We start from the raw sequence: 20,690 nt of genomic DNA, 5'->3' as shown, positions 1-20,690 counted from the left end.
GAACACAGATCAGCATGTGAATGTGTTTGAAAGACACACTGATACACAGCACAGAGGAGTGAAAGGGACATTGTGCTCGGAGCGACAAAGTCTCAGCATAGCATTCCAGAGCTAACTGTGACCACGTGAAAAATCATTTCTGAACCTTTAGTAGCACTTCAAGAGTTTTCAGATGTCTTTAATCCACTATGTCACCTGTCTTTATGACATCTCCATGAAGTGTGTGGGAACATGTTATCGTCTCCATTTTACAGATGAGGAAAGTGAGATTCAGTTTAAGAGACGTGGCCAAGTATATACGACTCGTAAATGGTAGAAACAGGGTTAAAATTGACCCAACTGCTGGTCCAGTGCTTTTTCCACCATGCCAGACTCCTACCTAAGGTTCCTACTGGTGACTTCTGAGTCGCCTCAAATATCCAACGTGCCGCCCGAGACACCAGGAACTATCCAGTCGCAGAGGCAGTATTGTCTGCTGGTTAAATGCGTGGACTCTAGCCCCATTTACCAGCTGTCCTGTGTTATCTTGAACAAGTTACTAAGCTCTCTGTGCCTCAGCCTCCTCGTTGGTAAAATGGAGATAACAGTACTTTCTAATATGATTATTATGGGTAATGTGTATGTACCACATACATATAACGCACATATCACATGTATATATTAAGTATTCAGATGTACATAATTTACAAACATATATATGAACAGTTTCTAGAAATTTATTTTTAGTATGTAGTTTTAGTATTAGTATTATACATATTCCACTATGCTTCTAAATAATTTCCAGGCATAGAGTATGTGTGTGTCTCTGTCGGAGAAAAAGAAGAAAAGGAGTAATACCCATTTAGCCAAAATCTGACATTTCCTAGCTCCCTAAGATCAATAAAAGCAAACTCTATACATAGTATTGTACTTAATAATACTTATTATTATTTTAATATTATATTATTAATATAATATTAAGTAAAAATATTATTATAATACAATAATATTATTTATATTATAATATAATAATGCAATGTATTATTATATTATAATATTATTTATATTATAATATAATAATGCAATGTATTATTATATTATAATATTATTTATATTATAATATAATAATACATTGCATTATTGTCTCATTTCTTTTCCTTTAAATTATTATGAAAATGAGAGAGAATGCATATCATAGTTAGGAATTTTCACGCACAATCTCCCCAAAATTCTAGGAAAACAAAAATTCTATCTTTCTATTATTATATATTGTGGTGAGATCTAAGTCGTGCACAAAGTAGATACGAGCAAACAAACGCACGCCGGTTTAAAGGACGAGCCCAGCTGGCTGTCGCTACAGTCCAAACAAGCACAACTGAAGCATGCACTCAGGCAGGCCCGGCCTGCTGGGCCGATTTCACCGGGAGCTCTCCACCACCACAAGACAGCACAGGAGGCCAGGCTGGGTCCCGGCACTGTCACACGGCCTCCTCACACAGAAACAGAGGGAAGCACACAAAAAGTACCAGAAACTAAATTACCAAATGTGGTAAAAGGCTCAAAGTTTCAAAGTAAGAAATTCAATGTATTATTTTAAAACCTCCTTGGCTCAGAAAATAATGTTTTCCTTCCTGAAATGGGTCTTTCCTGAAGCATCTGAAGAAGAAAACATGAAGAGACACCCCAGGACCGCTTGAGGCAAAGCCCTTCTTGCTATTAATTAGCCTGGAGCATTTTCTTAAGGTCCCAATAGGCCAGTCTTTATTACAAGCAAGGAGACGGAAAAGAAACCACTTCACGTTGGGGCCACCCCTGGCACAGAGAGATCACCCTGGACGCTACACTTCCATGAGCACCTGTGTGAGGCCCCGGGATCCCCAGGCTCTGGTCAAGTGGTAGCTACACCTACAGGTAGCGACTCCAGGGCATTTTGCTAACATGACATAAGCTGCAGACATATCCTATTTGATGACCAGCAACAGGCGCCGGGCAATAGGAGGCTGATCTGTAATGTGACAATCCACCCTGGCGAACGGAAACCGACCTGTGAGTCAGCATAGCACGATGGTTAAGTCGTGCACTCGTACAGAAACTGGGTTCAAATCCCTGCTTTGTCGTGCACCAGCTGAATGGTAGACGAAACCTTTGTACGAGAGACAAACCCCTCTGAGCCTCATGTTTCTTATCCTAAAATGGGTACTTATCATTGAGCATAAAGAGTACATGACACTAATACTTGTAAAGCACTTAGTTTAGTGCCTGGCACACAGCAAGTGGCTCTTGGATCAAGCAGCTCTACTTTTAATTTACTTTTTTTTGAGGATTATAAGAATGCTTATACTTGTAAAAAAAAAAAAAAATCAGAGGAAGCATATTTGTGAATGTTCTAAATTAAAGATCCTTTCAGATAGTAGAGTTGATCTCTGCCAGTAAGAATCACACTTCTAATTTCTCTGGGCACAGGTGTAGGCTTTGACTGCTTGGGAGAGTCTATTTGCTTTTCCTTTAAAGTAAAAGTATTATCTATTACTGTGAAACTTCTCAGTTTTCAAAACTTAGCTTGAAGAAGTGTGTTTATCCTACTAAAACAAAAAAATGTTTTCTTTTCTCAACAATTATTGAAAAGTTTCAACCAGTTTTTCACTGATGCTGTGTTTGTGAGTTCAGGGTCCCAGTTAGACCCAAGCCGTCAAAAAGAAACAAAAGCTGAGTCGTCGTCATGAGATTCTCCCAATGTACCGATCGGTTGACACACTGATAGACTTGTGGTTCTCCTGGCTTGAGGGTGAATCTGTTTCAAATAGTTTAGAATATTAAACCAACTACTTAAAACACATCTTAGAGGGTACTGGTAGATTACTGCATCTTTCCATACAGCCTCAAGATTGATTAGGCCACATTTATACCAAATGCTTTTATTCTTTGTGCCCATTTTGCTGTTGTTTTGATAACCATGTAATTACAATATGCTGAACACTTTTCATACAGTATCTTATTTTATCTTATTAAAATTTTATATTGTATTCCAATTTTACAGATGAGAAAACTAAGGCTCAGTGATGTTGAGAAATTTGGCAAAAATCACAAAGGTAGTTAGTGGAAGAGCTGGATCTTGGCTCTATGGAACAGTAAGTCCAGGGGCCATGTGCTTTAAAACTGTGCTGCATTGACCTTTACCTCCATGCCTAATGACCATCAGAGGCACACTTCTTACAGCCTAACATCGAAGTCTGAACATATGCATTCATTTTATAAACATGAGAAAGGATTCTTGAGAAGTGGCCTGGTTCAAATTATCAGGACATCATGCTTCTGAGGTAAGCACCGCGCCATCGCTCCAGCCCCAGCTGTTCCAGAAAGGATGGCCAGGAGGTGGTGCCCTCCTGGCAAAGACCTTCCTCAGGTGTGTTCTCCGAGTCCTCACTACAAGTTAAACTATTAATATTAATACTTAGCAACGAAGGAAGAGAAAGACAGAACAAAACACTGTAGCATGAATACTACTATAGCTCCCATTCCTTCTAGATAGGCTACAAAGTCCCTGCTGCTCTTCAGTTCTGAGTCCGCAATACCGTTCCTGCCATCGCACCTCCCCTCCTGCACAGCTCATGTCCTGCTCCCTGTACACAGATACTTCTACCGTAGCCCTTGCTACGTGCCACTGTACAGTCACGAGTGCTTAACAACCGGGATATGTTCTGAGAAATGCGTTATTAGGTCATTTCGATGTGCAAACATCATGGAGTATGCTTATATAAACCTACATGCTATAGCCTACTAGCCTAGATGGCATAGCCTATTGCTCCTAGGCTACAAACCTGCACAGCATGTTACTGTTCTGAGTACTGTAGGCAACTTTAACAGAGTGTTAAGTATTTTTGTATCTAAATACATCTAAACATAGAAAAGGTATAGTAAGTATACAGTATTATAATCTTATGAGATCACTGCCATATATGTGGTCCATTGTTGATCAAAACGCTGCTATGTGGTGCATGACTATATTCACATCTTTTTATGTCTGTCTCCCCTGAATTGACTGCAAACTTACTTATTTATCCCTTGATAATTTATCTCTGCAGCCTAGGGCTTACTTTAGGGTAAGGTACAGAAAAGGAACTAAATAAACACTTGAGGAAGGAAGGGAGGGAGGGAAGAAGAAAACAGAAGGAAGAAAAGGCAGAAGTGATGTAAAAAAATAAATTGAGATATAAATGATCTATGTCCTGGCTGACATGGCATTATCATTAAAACATACTGCATATTTTCATCTCGGTAATTTATTCCAAATTAAGAGGGTTTAATGAAATTTTAAAATTACTGAACCGTAGTGCTTTAAATAGTTTTGAGAAAACAAGCAATTCAATGTCACTTAAGCAGTACAATACAGCCTCATATATTTGGATTAATTGTGACTATGTTTAACAAATGCAGAGAAAACCCAAACTGGAGAAATCCTAGAGCAGGGGTTTCCAAAGTGTGGTACCTGACCAGCAGCATGACCACCACTAGGGAATAGGTTAGAATGCAAAGTCACAGTCCCTGCCCCAAAGCCACTGAACCAGAAATACTGGGGTGGGGTCCAGCAATCTGTGTTTTAGGAAGCCTGTCCATGCCCCACTTCCTTACTTGGTGATTCTGATGCCCACTAAAGGTTGAGTATCACTGGCTTAGAAACATTAGCTAGAGTAAAGAGATAGACTAAGCTTCATTGTTTAACCAGATCTGCTTGGGCCTGCCCGCCCTGCAACCAGATCCCAGAGTAAGAAGCCTTAGTGCCACTGAACGGGGAAGATGTCTTTGAACCAACCTTATGAAGTTCTATGAGCCAGGCCAAATGAAAAGAGGGGGAGAGAGAGAAGATGAAGGCTGGATAGAGTAGATTGCAGTGTACAAAATATTAAGAAACTGGCTCAAGAATCTATGCTAGATCTAAAACTAAAAAGTCAGACAGAAAATTCCAGATGTGCCAGACAATAGAACCACAGATCCTTGACAAGCTGACTTGGCATTATCCTTAAGTGACATGGGGCCAACCATCTCCCCAGAACTGGGATTGGAATTCCCACAAAGAGTCCTGGAAGCTTCATTTCCACCTTGTCCTGTCAACTTGGCTGAACAAGCTGATTGAGCAAAGCCATATTGCACCGAAGTTGAAATGTTTATTCTGAAAAGAAAAATAAGATCTTGATAAAAAAATAAAAAATGAAGCTACTTGAAGTTGAGAAGTTTCTTTGCCACTTCTCAGGGTGCAAAGATTTCCAGTTTACCACTAGCATAGTCCCCTCTACCCAGGTGCTGTTCCTTTGTCCTTGATTGGACATTATGAATCACAAGAAGAAAACTACTCCCTTGTATGAATCACTGTCCCCATTTCTCTTTCTGTTTCTGGTTCAATCGAGACTTTGTCTGTCTACCCACAATAAGGTTAGCATGGCTTTGCTAGCTATTTACAAAGTTTTATTATCTAAGGAAGATGAAGCCAGGAGTGTAATGTAAGTATGATCTATGATATTTACCAAAGCTAAAGAAAGTTAGGGTTATACAGACTTATGTGCAAATAAAAGGATTCTGTCTTATCATTAACAGCATGAGAAACATGTACATTGCCATTGGGATTCTAATAAATATACACCGTGTGCCTCTTCTCCTATTTCAAAGATAGAAAGGAAATTTCAAGAAAAACATTAATAATATTTGAGAATGTAATTACAAATTTAAATATTATTTTTAATACTATGGAGAATAAATCCTTATAAAGCATAGAGTTATCTACTAAAGTGGAATACTCTGGCTTTGTCTCCATTTTTTGAAAAGATTCATTCCTTTCAAAGCCATGAACAGAACTTCAGTTTCTGAAGCCTTTGCATAAGCACCTGAAATGTGGAGGACAGCCATTGTTTTCTGCCCACGTGTGAAATGCTAAAGAAAACCCACTAGATTTCAAAGACACTATTAGTACTTAATAGTATCTTATACCTTTAAGAATAAAGGTAAAAAATGTAAATAGGAAAATAATTTTGACATATCAAGGACTTGGGTTAATGGAGAATTGTTTACGGATGGTAAGGGGAAGCAACACTCCTTGGCCAGAGACTTAAGATCAAGGCTATCTTAATTTTCTTTCATTAAAATAAATTCCCATACTATGAAATTTCCCCCCCTTAAAGCATACAATTTAGTGGTTCTTAGTATATTCCCAAAATTGGGCAATCATCATCACTATCTAATTACACAACCTTTTTGTTACTCCAAAAGAAATCCTGTACCTATTGGCAGTCACTCCATATTCCTTTCTCCCCAGCCCTTGGCAACCACTAATATATTTTCTATCTACTTTCAAGTCAATGGAATAATACAATGTGTGGCCTTCTTGTCTCATTTCTTTCACTTAATTTTAATGTTTTTAAAGTTCATTGATACTTTATCATATATCATTGTGTCATTCCTTTTTTTGATTAATAATATTCCATTGGATATATATTATTTTTAATCCACTCATCAGTTGATAGACATTCGGGTTGTTTCTGCTTTGGTCCGTTGTGAATAATGCTGCTATGAACATTAGTGTACAGTTAGTCTTTTTTATCCCCGGTTCTGCATCCTCAGATTCAACCAACCACTGATGAAAAATATTCAAAAAGAAAAAATTAACAATAGCACAACAAAAATAATAAAAGCAAAAAATAGAGTATAACAACTATTAACACAACATTTACACTGTATTAGGTATTATAAGTAATCTAGAGATGATTTAAAGTATATGAGAGGATGTGCATAGGCTACATGCAAATAGTATACCATTTTATATCAGGGACTTGAGCATCCCAGGATTTTGATATCTTGGGTGGGCAGGGGGTGTCCTGGAACCAATCTCTTGAGGATACAGAGGGACAACTATACAAGTTTTTGTGTGGACATACGTTTTCATTTCTCTTGAATGTGAACCTTGGACTGGAGTTCCTGGGTCATATGGCAGGTAATTCCATATTTAACTTTTTGAGGAACTGCCAAACTGTTTTTCAAAGTGGTTGTACCATTTTATATTTCTACTAGTAATGTATGAGAGTTCCAATTTTTCTACATCCTCCTCAGCTTTTACTATCTGTCTTTTTTACTATAGCATACTAGTGAATATAAAGTGGTATTTCATTGTGGTTTTGATTCACATTTCTCTGATGGCTAGTGATGCTGATCATCTTTTTCTTATACTTGTTTTGTTTGTATATCTTCTTTGGAGAAATTCCCATTCACATTTTTGCCCATTTAAAAATTGGGTAATTTGTCTTTTTTCTATTGAGTTGTAAGAAATTTTTATATATTCTGTTCTTTTTTTTATTATTTGACACCACAGTGACTTGGGAATATATATTCTGGATACTAGACCTTTATCATGTATACAACTTGCAATATTTGCAATCATTCTGTGGGTTGCTTTTTCAGTTTCTTGACAACGTCTTTTAAAGGGCAAAAGTTTTCAATTTTAATGAAATTCAATTTACCTGTTTTTTCACTGGTAGCTTGTGCTTTTGGTGTCATATCTAAAAAAAAGTCATTGCCTAATCGAAGGTCATGAAGATTTAAATCTACGTTTTCTCCAAAAAGTTTTATGGTTTTAGCTCTTACATTAAGGTTTTTGAACCACTTTGAGTTAACTTTTGTATATAGTGTAAGGTAGGGGTCCAACTTCATTCTTCTGCACATGGCTATCCAGTTTTCCCACACTTAATTTTCTTAATGTTCAGTGGCAACATTGAGCAGGGGAGCAGAGAAAAGCTTTTGTCATAAATATTGATCCTCTTCGATGCCATTTGCCCCAAGCAGGAGCTAAATCTAACAGCGGAAGGATTGATTCGAGGTGGGGGGACCCCATCACCTGAGAGCTTCTGAGGGCTCATGAAAGGTCTTCCCATACATCTTAGTAACCTCAGCATGTTGCTTTTTTTCTTTTCTTAAGTTGAGAACTTTCACCTTTTCACATGAAGGAGAAAAGGGAATTCTTGAACACATTTGGTAGTAATGTAAATTAGTACACTATTATGGAAAACAGTATGGAGTTTCCTCAAAAAATTAGAAATAGAACTACCATATGGTCCATCAATCCCATTACTGGGTATATATCCAAAGCAAGTGAACTCAGTATGTCAAAGGGATATCTGCACCTCCATGCTCATTGCAGCATTATTCACAATAGCCGAGATATGGAGTCAACCTAAGTGTTCATCAACAGATGAATAAATAAAGAAAACGTGGTGTATATTCATAATGGAATATTATTCAGCCATAAAAAAGAAGGAAATCCTGTCATTTGTGACAACCTGGAGGGCATCATGTTAAGTGAAATAAGCCAGGCACAGAAAGACACATGAGTGCATGATCTCACTCATATGGAGAATATAAAAAAGTTGATATCTTAGAGTTAGAAAAGTAGAAAGGTGGTTACCAGGGGCTGGGCCAGTGGGGGAGAGGGAGTTGGGGAGATATTGGTCAAAGGATACAAAATTTCAGTTACACAGGAGGAGTAAGTTCAAGAGATCTATTGCACTAACGGTGACTACAGTTAGCGACAATATACAGATGTTCCTTGACTTACAATAGTGTTACATCCGAATAAACCCATTGTAAATTAAAAAAATCACATGTCAAATTCTCATAAGTTAAAGATCATCTGTATTATATTCCCGAAAAACGCTAAAAGACGGCATATTAAGTGTTCTCACCACAAAATGATAACTATGTGAAGTAATACATATATGTTAATAAGCTAGATTTAGTCATTCCACAGTATCTATATACTTTAAAATATCAGGTTGTACCTGATAAATACATATAATTTTATCTGTCAGTTAAAAATAAAATTATAAAAAGAAGAATAAAAGGTAGCCAAAAATAAGAGCCAACATGAGTGAGTGTCCCACTCAGTGGGACAGGAGAGTATGATGGGCAGATTACTTTGTGTTTGGACAAATGAAGTAGGTTTTATTGAAACTAGAAGGCCTAATGTGAGCCTTGAAGGTAGGCAGGACTCAGTTAAGTGGAAAGGAATGAGGATGGTACCCTAGTGAGAGAGCCCTGCATATACAAAGATCTGGAGACTGAATTCACATTTTATGTCTCAGAAGCCAGTTTTCAGAATACAAGTTTTAAGTTGGGAGCAATGGGAGATAAATTTAGAGAGGTATATCGAGGCCATGTTGTTAGAGGGCTTTAAGTATCAGTTTAAAGAACGTGGACTTTATGCTGTAGATAATGAGGAGTTATTAAAAGTTACTGAGCAAGAAAGCAACAGCTGCAGGATGGCATTTAAAATATGTCAGTATAGAAAGCATGTGAAAAATGGAATCTAAGCTCCCTCTGACAAACGAGGAGCAGATGTCAGGTGTGGAAAGTGACTGGACCTTAGAAGGTGAGTGTGGAGGGAAGGGGGATGGGTGGGTGGGCTCAGGAACCAAACAAAATCCAGGCTAAACATCAATTCGAAGGAGAAGCCAGAGAAAAGATTCCTGGATTTGTGATCAATGTTCTGACAAAGTGTGGACACTTGGTCCAGGGTGATGAAAAAGCACTCAGTAGGGACAGCACTGGGAATGGAAAGAAAATGGCACAATTTGGAGACTCTGGAAAAGAATTTAGGGTAGATCTTACTAGTTTATTTGATATGGAGGGTGAAGGAAAAGGAATGGATTAGAGATTATTTCAAAGCTTGGCCTTACAGGAAGAAAAGTGAGTGGTGTGACTGGAAGACGTAAGGGAATCTAGAGAAATATCTGCTTTGGGGTAAAAATGAAGTTTAGTGGGTGATTTTATGGTGAGGGCTTTTCAGGTTGTAGGAGATGTAAGACCAAAGCTTGGAAAAGACAAAACTGAAAATGAGGCCCTGGGAGCCACCTACCAAGAGTCATAGAAAAAATGCTGCCTCTGTAGAAAAAGAGACTATAGGAAGGCAAGGGCACAAACTCATGCAGTATGAGAGAGATTTTAAAATGACAAGGAGTTAATTTGTTTTCCAAACACTGAATTCTAATGTAATGAAGGGTTAGGGTGTGACAACTCAAGGACTGATTGCTGGAGTTGGGAATGGGGCACCACACTGGGGATGCGAACCGGCCTTGCAGGCCCCTCGGCACACACACAGATTTATCACCTGTGCTCAGAGTGGATGTTTTGCTCCAAGTACAGAGAAGCAACGATGGTTAACCTTTTCTGACTACCCCAAGAAAGATGAGTTTCCATTCTTCTCTGTTCACATTTAAAAATTATTTTAGGAAGTATTTATTTCATTTCCATGATATTTGCTTCTTACTGTGCAGAGATATTAGTTTGGCAGCTAAACCGTTTTTCCTGAACAGAAGCAAATGTCAAGTCTGGCTCTAGTCAATGGGCACAGCCAAAGGGTTAGCTTTGAATTTCATAATACAAGTAAATCTTGTAAAATTTCTAGGATGAGAGAAGTATCAAAATAGTTATGGTTACAACTAAACTTGGCAAGATTGGTAGAGGTTCTGCTATTAAGGCCTTACTTTACAAAGGAAATTGAAAGTTCAGAATCATAAGGACAGGAAGTACAGAAGTGAGTTTTCTCCAATACTATATGCAAATGACAATGATGATATATAAAATTTTATAGGAATAACTTTTTATTGCCTTACTATTTATGAATAACCTTCCATAGATTTGTAACATAAAGCTATAAAATTATAGAGTTCTTCAAATCACTGAGTACCAAAGTATAAGCATGCCTCCCTACCAACCAGCCTTCATTTTTCTGAGATTGAAAGAAAAAGGAATATTATTTTTTAAAAATCCAGTTGCTAATGTGGAACAGAAAATATCTCATAATTGCTTACTCAAGATTCTTGGGGGCAGATAACAAAAGCTGGTAGACGGTACCTTCTTACAAAATGTTTGGGGACAAATAAATGATTATTATGAGTGGTGAGCTCAGTACTTCTCCCTCTCTTGTGACAAAATTTTGATTGGATCTGTTAAAACCAGTTTATTAAAGTTTTCATGGGTCAGAATTCACCTATATTCACAGATTCTGAAATCCATTTCACTGTTATTTTTTTTTTTTTTTTTTTTTTTGAGATAGAGTCTCATTGTGTTGCCTGGGCTAGAGTGCCGTGGTGTCATCCTAGCTCACAGCAACCTCAAATTCCTGGGCTCAAGCAATCCTTCTGCCTCAGCCTCCCAAGTAGCTGGGACTACAGGCATGTGCCACCATGCGCGGCTGATTTTTCCTATGTATTTTTAGTTGTCCAATTAATTTCTTTCTGTTTTTAGTAGAGACAGGGTCTCGCTCTTGCTCTGGCTGGTTTCGAACTCCTGAGCTCAAACAATCCGCCCTCCTTGGCCTCCCAGAGAGCTAGGATTACAGGCGTGAGCCACCGCACCCGCACTATTACATTTTGATACACACACACATTACAAGATGCTGTTCCATATTGCAGTTTCTGTGGAAGGTACGATTGAATGTTACTGAAGAGGCAGCAATTGTCAACTTGCTCAAGAATGCAACTGACATTATTTTCAAAAAATACCAGGCATTGTTACATGGCAAGCCTTGAAAGTTAATTCAAACCAGAAATCTAAACATAATGCGTAAGAACATTTGACAAAACTTGGAGAATAAGCCAAATGAGGGCCTTCCTTCCTCAAGGGCTAATGAAGTTATTATTGTTCTGTTAGGCAAATGACAATAACTTTAAAATGTGAAAGGACCTTTAGAACTGCCTAGTTAGATTTTCTTAATAATACCTACAATCATCTTGAAGAATATATGTTTCTCTGGTGTCTTTATAGAGTTGGTTTTACTTTTATTATTGACAGAGTAATCTCTCTATTTCACAATAGCAGTTTGGGATGGTGCCCAGTAGATTCAAGAGTAATATTCATCCTTCCAGCCAGGTATGCAGAGAAGATGGTTTAGAGAAAGAAGAGGTCACTACTCATTAACAGCATCTCCCAAAGATGGAAAGAAATTCTAAGTTCCTCTTTCAGGGGCAGAGCGGGCAAATCCCTGCTCACAGCTTCAGTCTCCCTTCATTCTTTGCTTCCAAATAGTTTAAAATACCCCATCAAGAGTTTAACATGCTAATACATAAAGGAAATATAATCATGAGGCTTCAATGAAATCAGAAGCCACTAAATATTCCTGTAAGTTATTAGGTTTAATAATTTGGAGAGAGGAGCCCTAAAATACCCTCGTTGCTCATTGATAGCTACTGAAAATTGAGAATCTTTTCCTCTCTGCCAGCCCCACTCCTCTCACGTGTACTCAGCCCATCTCCCTGAAGACTGGTGATCTCGTGGGGGCATTCGCATTTATGTTTTCTTTATAAGACAACAAAAAACATTTTAAATATAATCCCTCCCTCAAACTTTCCCATTGCAACTTCAAATTTCAATGACACATTTATTCGCTTCCCAGTCTATACAAGCTATTTTTGTCCTATAATCTTTTAACTTGCATATTTTTATCCTGTTATTTCATTTTTCCCTTCTAGCATCTTCAATTCACTTAATCTACTATAATAGTCTAAGAAAGCAAAGCATTTTTGATACTTTCATAAGTATTTTCCTGGTTAAAAAAAAAACAAGCAGAGTTGCATTTATTTTCTCCATTTTATTTACAATTTTCTTGAAGCTATTTTTCTCCTGAATGCCATATCATCTTCCTTAGTTCTCTCTGCTGCCATTGCTTTGCTGATCGCATAGTTAACATACAAACCAGAATCAAGTGACACAATATTTGTGCTTCTGGCCAAGAGGGAGTAGTAGGGACCAGATTTACCCTTCTGCCTGAAAAAACCCCCCAAAAAATGGACAGCAAAAAAATGGATTATTGAATGAAACGACAATTTATAGGACACTAGAGGTTAAGCAATGAAGAACAGTGATATGTGAGAGAGGGGATACAATCAAGGTGAACCCTACAATTGCCCAAGCTTACTGCATTGAGAGAGTTTCTAGGTCATGGTGCAGGAAGGGAACCCAGGTGACATCGAGTAGACTCCCTAAGTGGTAGAGGCAGAGTTGAGAGTCCAGGGAGATTAGACAGTTAGAGTTCACAGGACAAAATAGCAGAGAGAAGAAGTCTGCACATAGGGAAAGCTCAAAAGATCTACAGAAGGTTAACCTTGAGAATTCAGCTCAGTCCTGATCAGTGCATATGTGTAAGAAAACTACCTGAGGCCAAAGAAAGAACTATCTGAAAAAAATTACAGTTTGGGGCACTCATACAGGAATAATCCCTGTTCACACAAGCCACACTGGAAAACCTCAAGATTTATGGGGCATTATGTGGAGCACACAAAAGGATCTTGCCTAAGTAGTAGGGATTAATTAGCCCTAAACTGAGCACTCTTCCAGGTCCAACTAAAAAGTCATAAAAGCAAGACATGAAAGAAAGAAAGAAACCGTAAATTTACTATGCCTCAGGACAAATCTCAAGAAATGTATAGGGATTTAAATATCTGACACCTGACAAGGTAATATCCACAATGTCTGATATCAATCAAAAATTACCAGACAAGGAGAAGGACTTTAGCAAGATAATAGAATAGAAGGCTCAGGACTCTCCTCCCACTTCAAGATACAGGAAATAAACAGCTACATATGGATCAATTCCCTCTGAGAAAAATCCAGAAACTAGTTAAGACACTCCTGTACACTGGGCAGCTTGAAAAATTCCCATTTCAAAACAGGCTGGAAAAGTTGAGATATACTCTTGACATAAATCCCACTCTCAGCACATTATGCAATCAAGGGGGAATCCCCATCTTTCAGCTTCTTCCTAAGAGGTGACTAGTTTAGACTGCACATCTAGTACGCCAAGTTTTACAGTTGATACCAGAGGAATCGACTCTTAACTTGCCAGTTTCTGGAAGCTAATGGGACCCAGAATTTACTAGTCCCGTGGGATGGCAGAGAACAGAGGCAGCTTTAAATGGGCACTCAAGCACTTCCCATGGGTCCCTCCCCCCCACCCCCACCAACCAGCTTGGCACAGAGTGAGTAGGCAACAAAGCCCATTCCTAGCTTTTTCTTAGGGGTTAGTCTGCACATCAAAAGCCTTGACTTTTCCAGCCGCTGCCCAAGGGCTTGGCTTCTAACTAGCTTGCATCTGGAAGTTTACAGGGCAGGTAATCACTAGTCTCCTAGGAGTTTAAATGAGTGTGTGGACACATCTCATGGCTCCTCCTCCCAGCTCACTCCAGCAAAGAAACCAAGCTTACACTTTCTCCTTAGAAGGAGTTGGACTATGCAACAAGTGCCCTGAATTTTCTAGCCGCTGCCTGAGAATTTGGCTACTAACTCATCTATTCTGGAAGTTGACAGAGCCCAGTATTCACTAGTTACCTGGAGTCTCCAGAGAATAAACCCATGATTTTGAATGGTGTTGCAGGCTCTTCCCATGACTCCTCCTTCCAGCTCTCTTTAGTAATAAAGCCCAGTTCTCAGTTTCTCTCTGGAAGGGATTACACTACACATCTAGTACCTTGACTTATTCAGCTGCTACCCAAGGATCTGGCTCCTAACTTTCCTGTTTCTTGGAGCTGACAGGGCAGGAAATCACTAGTCCCTGGAGTTTAAATGAGTGTGTGGCTACTTCCCACAGCTCCTCCCCCAAATCACTCCAGAAATAAAACCAAGCCTCCAGCTTCTCCCTAGAAGGAATTGGACTACCAATCTAGACCTCCAACTTTTCTAGTTGATACCATAGGAACTGGCCTCTAATTTGCATGTATCTGAGAGCTGAAGGGCCCAGCACTTGCTAGAGCGCTGGGGCAACAGAGAGTAAAGTAATGACTTGAAAGGGCCTGCTGTCTGAAGGAGCATACTGGCATTTGCCACAGCTCCTCTCCCTGGTGAAGGGCAGAGCAAATGTGTAATAAACAGCTCCCAGCTTCTTCCGAAGGAGAGAGGAAATTAGACCACACACCTAGTACACCAATTATTTCAGCTGCTACTTGAGGAAGTGGCTCCTATTTTGCCTGTCTCAGGGTATTCATGGGACTTAGCATACTCTAATCTCCTGGGGCCCACTAAGAAAAAAGATGGCAATTTGGAAGCACCAAGGTTTGAAAAGGATCTCTGGCCAGGCTGATTGGTGAAGATGGTCTCTTATATAAGACCAGTCTGTAATAACTGGGAGAGATGGATGTTTTGTCAAATGTGCAGAAACCAACACAGAGAGTCAAGGACAACGAAACATGAAAATATGTTCCAAATAAGCAAACTAGATAAATCTCCTAAAAGCAATTTTTAAGGAAAAGGAGATATGTGATTTACCCAACAGAGAATTCAAAATGTCAATCATAAAGATGCTCACTGAAGTCAGGTAGAGCAATGCATGAACAAAGTGAGAATCTCAACAAAGAGAAAGAAACAAGCAGAACTAAAGCAAGCTAAAAAGCTAATGTACAAAAAAGAAAATAATTAAAATGAGAAGGCAACCTACAGAATGGGAGAAAATATTTTTAATCCCTATTTCTGATAAGGGGCTTAATATACAAAATATATAAGGAACTGAAACAACTGACTAGTAAAAATAATAATACCTGATTAAAAAATGGACAAAGGATCTAAATAGACTCTTCTCCAAAGAAGACATACAGATAGCCAATAGTTACATGAAAAGGTGCTCAATATCATTAATCAGCCAGGAAATGCAAATCAAAATGACAATGAATATCATTTCATATCTGCTAGGATGGCTATTATCAAAAAGACAAAAAATAGCAACTGTTGGTGAAAATATTGGGAAAACATTCTAGAGCACTATTGGTGAAATTATAAATTGGTAGAGCTATTAAGGAAAAAAATATGGAGGTTCCTCAAAAAATTAAAAATAGAACTACTATATGATCCTGTAGTCTCTCTTTTGCATATATATCCAAAGGAAATGAAATCAGTATCTGCACTCCCTTGTTTATTGCTGTATTATTCACAATAACAAAGATGTGGAATCAACCTAATTATCAACAAATGAATTCACAAAGAAATTTTGGCATATGTTTGTGTGTATACATACATATACACTAAAATATTATTCAGCTTTAAAAAAAGAAGGAATCCTACTATTAGTGACAACATGGATGAACCTGGAAGATATTATGTTAAGTGAAATCAGTTGGAAACAGAAATAAAAATACTGCATAATATCACTTATATGTGGAATCTACAAAAAGCCAAATTCATAGGAGCAGAGAGCAGAATGGTTGTTATCAGGAGTGGAGAATGAGGATATATTTTGGTCAAAAGGTACAAAGTTTCAGTTGTTCCCTTTGTAGAATGAATAAATTCCAGAAGCTTAATGCACATCATGGGAACTATCATTAATAAACTGTATCGTATACTTGAGAAATTTGCTAAGGGAGCAGATCTTAAAAGTTCTCACCACAAGAAAAACGAAAAGGAAAAGACGACTGTGAAGAGATGGATTTGTTAATTAGCTGGACTGTAGTAATCAGTTCACCATGTATATGTACATCAAAACATCATACTGTATACTTTAAATAAAAACAATTTCAATAATTTTTCAAATTACTAGACATGCAAAGAGGCCAGAAAATACGACTATAAAAAAGAGATAAGTCAATCAATTAAAACTAAGATCTAATACAGATAACAGAATAGCAAGCAAGGATGTTAAAACAGTTTTTAAAACTATTTCATATATTCAAAAGTTAACTAGAAACATGGAAATATAAAAAAAGACTCAAATTGAACTTGTGAGATGAAAATTACAATGTATGAAGTTAAAAATTTACTGTGTAAGTTCATGGAAAATTAGAAATTGCAAAACCAAAGATTAGTGAACATAAAAACATCAATAGAAACTGTCCACAGTGAAACACGGATAGAAAAGAAAAAATTAAATAGAGCAAATGAGCTGCAGGAAAACTATAAATTGCTTAATATTATGTCTTTTGAGTCCCTAAAGGAGAAAAAAGAAAAAGAAAAAAACTATTTGAAAAAATAATGGTCATTTTTTCCCCAAATTTGCTGAAAACTATAAATCCACAGATTTAAGAATCTAAATGAACTCCAAGCACAGAAAGAATGAAGAAAACTACACCAAGGAACATCATAATCAAATTGCTCAAAATAAGTGCAAAAGAGAGCATCACAAAAACAGTCAGAGAAAAAGACATGTTACATATAGAGGAATAAACATAGGGACACCAGTAAATTTCTGCTAAAAAACAATACAGGTGAGAATACAATGGAGCAATATTTTTAAAGTCCTGAAAAAAATGACTGCCAACTGAGAATTCTATGCTCAGTGAAAATATATTTCAAAAACAAAGATATAATAAAGACTTTTAAGACATAAAAAGCTAAAAGAATTTCTAACCATAAAACTTTTACTACAAGAATTGTTAAAGGATTTCTACCAGGTAGAAGTAAAATGATACTGGGTGGAAATACAGATCTATGCAAAGGAATAAAGAACATTAGAAAAATGTTAACTACATGAGTAAATATGTAAGATATTTTTCTTATAATTTAAATCTCTTTAAGAAATAATTGGCTGTTTAAACAAAATAAAAACAATGCTGTATGTTCTTCATAATATATAAAAGTAAAATTTATAACAATAATAGCACAAAGGAAAGAGGGGAGAAATATAAATGTAAATATATTGTAAGATTCTTATACTACACATGAAGTGGCATAATATCACTTGAAGGTTGATGGTGATAAATTGAGTATGCACATTATAAACAATAAAGCAACCACTAAAATAATAAAACAAAGAGATATAGCTAGTAAGTGAAGAAAAACATAAAATGGAATCATAAAAAATTCAATAAGTACAAAAGGAATAACAAAAGAAAGGAAAAAATATATGGGACAAAAAGAGAACAAATATCAATATTATGGAGATTTAAACCTCACCATACCTATAATCATATTAAATGTAAATAATATAAATACTCCCATTAAAAGGCACAGATTGTCAGAATAGATAAAAAGGCATCATTCAATTATTCACTGCCTATGAGAAATGTACTTTAAATGTAAAGAGACTAATAGGTTAGAAAGTAAAAAGATGAGAAAATATATACCATGCTAACACTAGTCAAAAGAAAGCTGGAGTTGCTATACTGATATTAGACAAAATAGATTTCAGAGCAAAATATATTACCAGAGATAAAAAGTCATTTCATAATGGTAAAGTAATCAAGTCATCAAGAAAGACATAAGATCAGTTAAACTGATCAACGCGTAAGTGCACATATAAGAATAACATTTATTGGATGTCATGCAGGGAGGAGGGGGGAGGAGGGGACGGGCATATGCATACACAATGAGTGCGATGCGCACCATCCAGGGGATGGACACGCTTGAAGCTCGGACTTGGGCGGGGGGCTAAGGGCAACATACGTAACCTAAATATCTCTACCCCCATAATATGCTGAAATAAAAAAAAAAGAAAAAAGAAAATTGTACAAAATTAAGCAAATTATTTAAAAGAGACATCTAAAATTTAAAAGTTTTAAAAGAAACTAGAATAGATGTAGTGGAAACTTGGCACTATTTCTAATGAAGTTTAGTATTTCATTCGAAGTTTATTATTAACTGTGAACAAAGCAATTACAAATGAATATTAGAAGCAGTTATAAAGACTGAGCATGGTTAATTGCAGCCAACTATATCATAAAGAATAGATTCTGTTGAAATACACTTGCAGAAAAGATTCTGTCAGTAAGCATTTCATTGTAGCTGTCAAAGTGGTTGGGGGAGAGGGGTGTTAGAGAGAACAGAGAAACCTGGGGTCCAAGATTCCACTCGCTGTGACTGCACATATCACAACTGCTCTGGGCCTCTATTTCATTACCCATAAAACAAGGGGGGTGACCAGAAGACCTCTAAAATTCTGGCTTTAAAACTCTTGTCTCCTGAAATTTATTTATAATGAATGTTTGCTGTTGGAAACTCCATTCCCATCAATCTTTAACATCAGGGGCTATGGATAAAAGAGGAAGCTCTTTGGGGCAGCCTGGTCTTCTATTACAAACCAAAGGGCCAAAATCCTCTTCCTGAAACAGTAAGACTTTTGTACCTTGTTTGCTGCCTTTAGTTCCTTGTCTTTTCTAGCCACCTTGTTTTATAGATGAGAACTGAACCAGAGAGGGCAAGTGACTTACCTGGGGTACCTGAGCTAGTAAATGACAAAGCCAGGACTAGAATCCAAGTCTACTATTCATTAAGTCCAGCACTCTGTAACACATTAACTGCCACGTGAGTTGTATTTAACTCACGCTAGTTTTGAGCCTGGTGCCTCCTGAAACAAAACCTGGGCAAAACCCTGCAGTTGGTTCGTGAAAATCTTGTTGATGTTCTTATTGTTACAATTAGTATTGACAAATTAATTCTAAAAACATGGATTAAATGAATAGAAGTCAATAAATTTCATTTTTCATTAAATTTTTCATTAAATTAGGATCATTTTGTTCTCGAAGTTTTTAGTCTATTTTCATAATAAAACACTGTGGCCTCAAGGAAAAAAATTTTTTTCTAGGGTGTCAGTCAGTATGTTAAATGATACCGCCTACTTGTCTTTCACCCCTGACAAAAAGCAAAACACAAAACTGAGACAGGGAAGAGGGGGAGCATCTGTATAGATTATACCAGTGAGAAGTATAAGCTATTTTATTTCAAAAATTTAATAAGGATGTGATAAGTGTTAATGCCTGAAAAGACTAGCTTAGCAAGTGCATGGCAGACCTTCAGTCAGCCACATTTCAACAATCACTACCCAAGGCCTTGAAGTAAAAGAAAGCTCTTAGGCTGAGGAGGGGGAGGAGCAAAATACTTTGGATAACAGTTGGAAAATAAATACAAGGTTGGTGGAAAGATTTCCCAGACCAGGGAAATTCAATTCCAGGAGCTAAGGTCCAGAGAGAAAGGTGGTATAATTTGGCTTGGAGTTAACTGCAACTTAAGTGAATGTAATGCTACATAAGTGGGTATTATAGATATTTTCATTATGTTCTAGTGACAAGAATTCAGGGGAAAGTGATAGACTGTGCCATCATAAGACTAATAAAGCATCATTACTATAAGCCACTGACTCCAATTTTGACATTTGTGACCTGTCCTCAGTAATAACAAGAGTACTATAACAGTTCAGATTAAGAGTGGTTGGTAAGCTTCAAAGGAATTAGTGGAGTGTGCATTTTATGACACCATAATTACCTTGGTAGGGGGACCACTCAAAGTGCAGAAATGCAAATAGAAAATAAATATTTAAAAACTGAAGGCTAAAAGAGGGTCAAGGGCATGGCAAGATAGATTCATTATGAGGAAGCAATATATGTAAGTAATTGGCCCTCAGCAAGGAATAAATGGCTTCTGTTTCTAGCTAATGAGATTTCATTTAAAATCTATTAATTGGGAAAATGGAAGAAGCACAGGAGCCAATAATACCAAGAGCAAATACTCTGTTCCTCTGAGGGGTATGATAAAAATTTTATACTATAGAACTCTGGGAAGTCTTACTTATGGTAATAGAGACAAGCCTAGATCCCATAATATTAAAATAATAATATATAGCACACTAAACAAAAACTCAAAGACTAATTAAAATAAATTAAGAATAAGAAATACATTTATATTGAAAAAATGATAAATGTAGGTATCCTGAGATTCTCAACTATAAAAAGAACATAATATCTGAAAGGTTGTAATGATTAAAT

At 37.0% G+C, this 20,690-nt stretch overlaps 1 protein-coding gene across 1 annotated transcript in view; it reads right to left on the bottom strand.

Annotated features, from left to right (window-relative positions):
- DYNC1I1 (dynein, cytoplasmic 1, intermediate chain 1) overlaps positions 1-20,690 on the bottom strand; it is a 277,749-nt gene that overhangs the window by 223,073 nt on the left and 33,986 nt on the right. The window lies entirely within an intron of this gene.

The sequence above is a fragment of the Propithecus coquereli genome, unplaced genomic scaffold (assembly GCF_000956105.1).
Source record: "Propithecus coquereli isolate 6110/MARCELLA unplaced genomic scaffold, Pcoq_1.0 Scaffold108, whole genome shotgun sequence".
Lineage (NCBI taxonomy): Eukaryota > Metazoa > Chordata > Mammalia > Primates > Indriidae > Propithecus > Propithecus coquereli.
The sequence above is the reverse complement of the archived record's forward strand: the minus strand, read 5'-3'. Positions and strand labels throughout refer to the sequence as shown.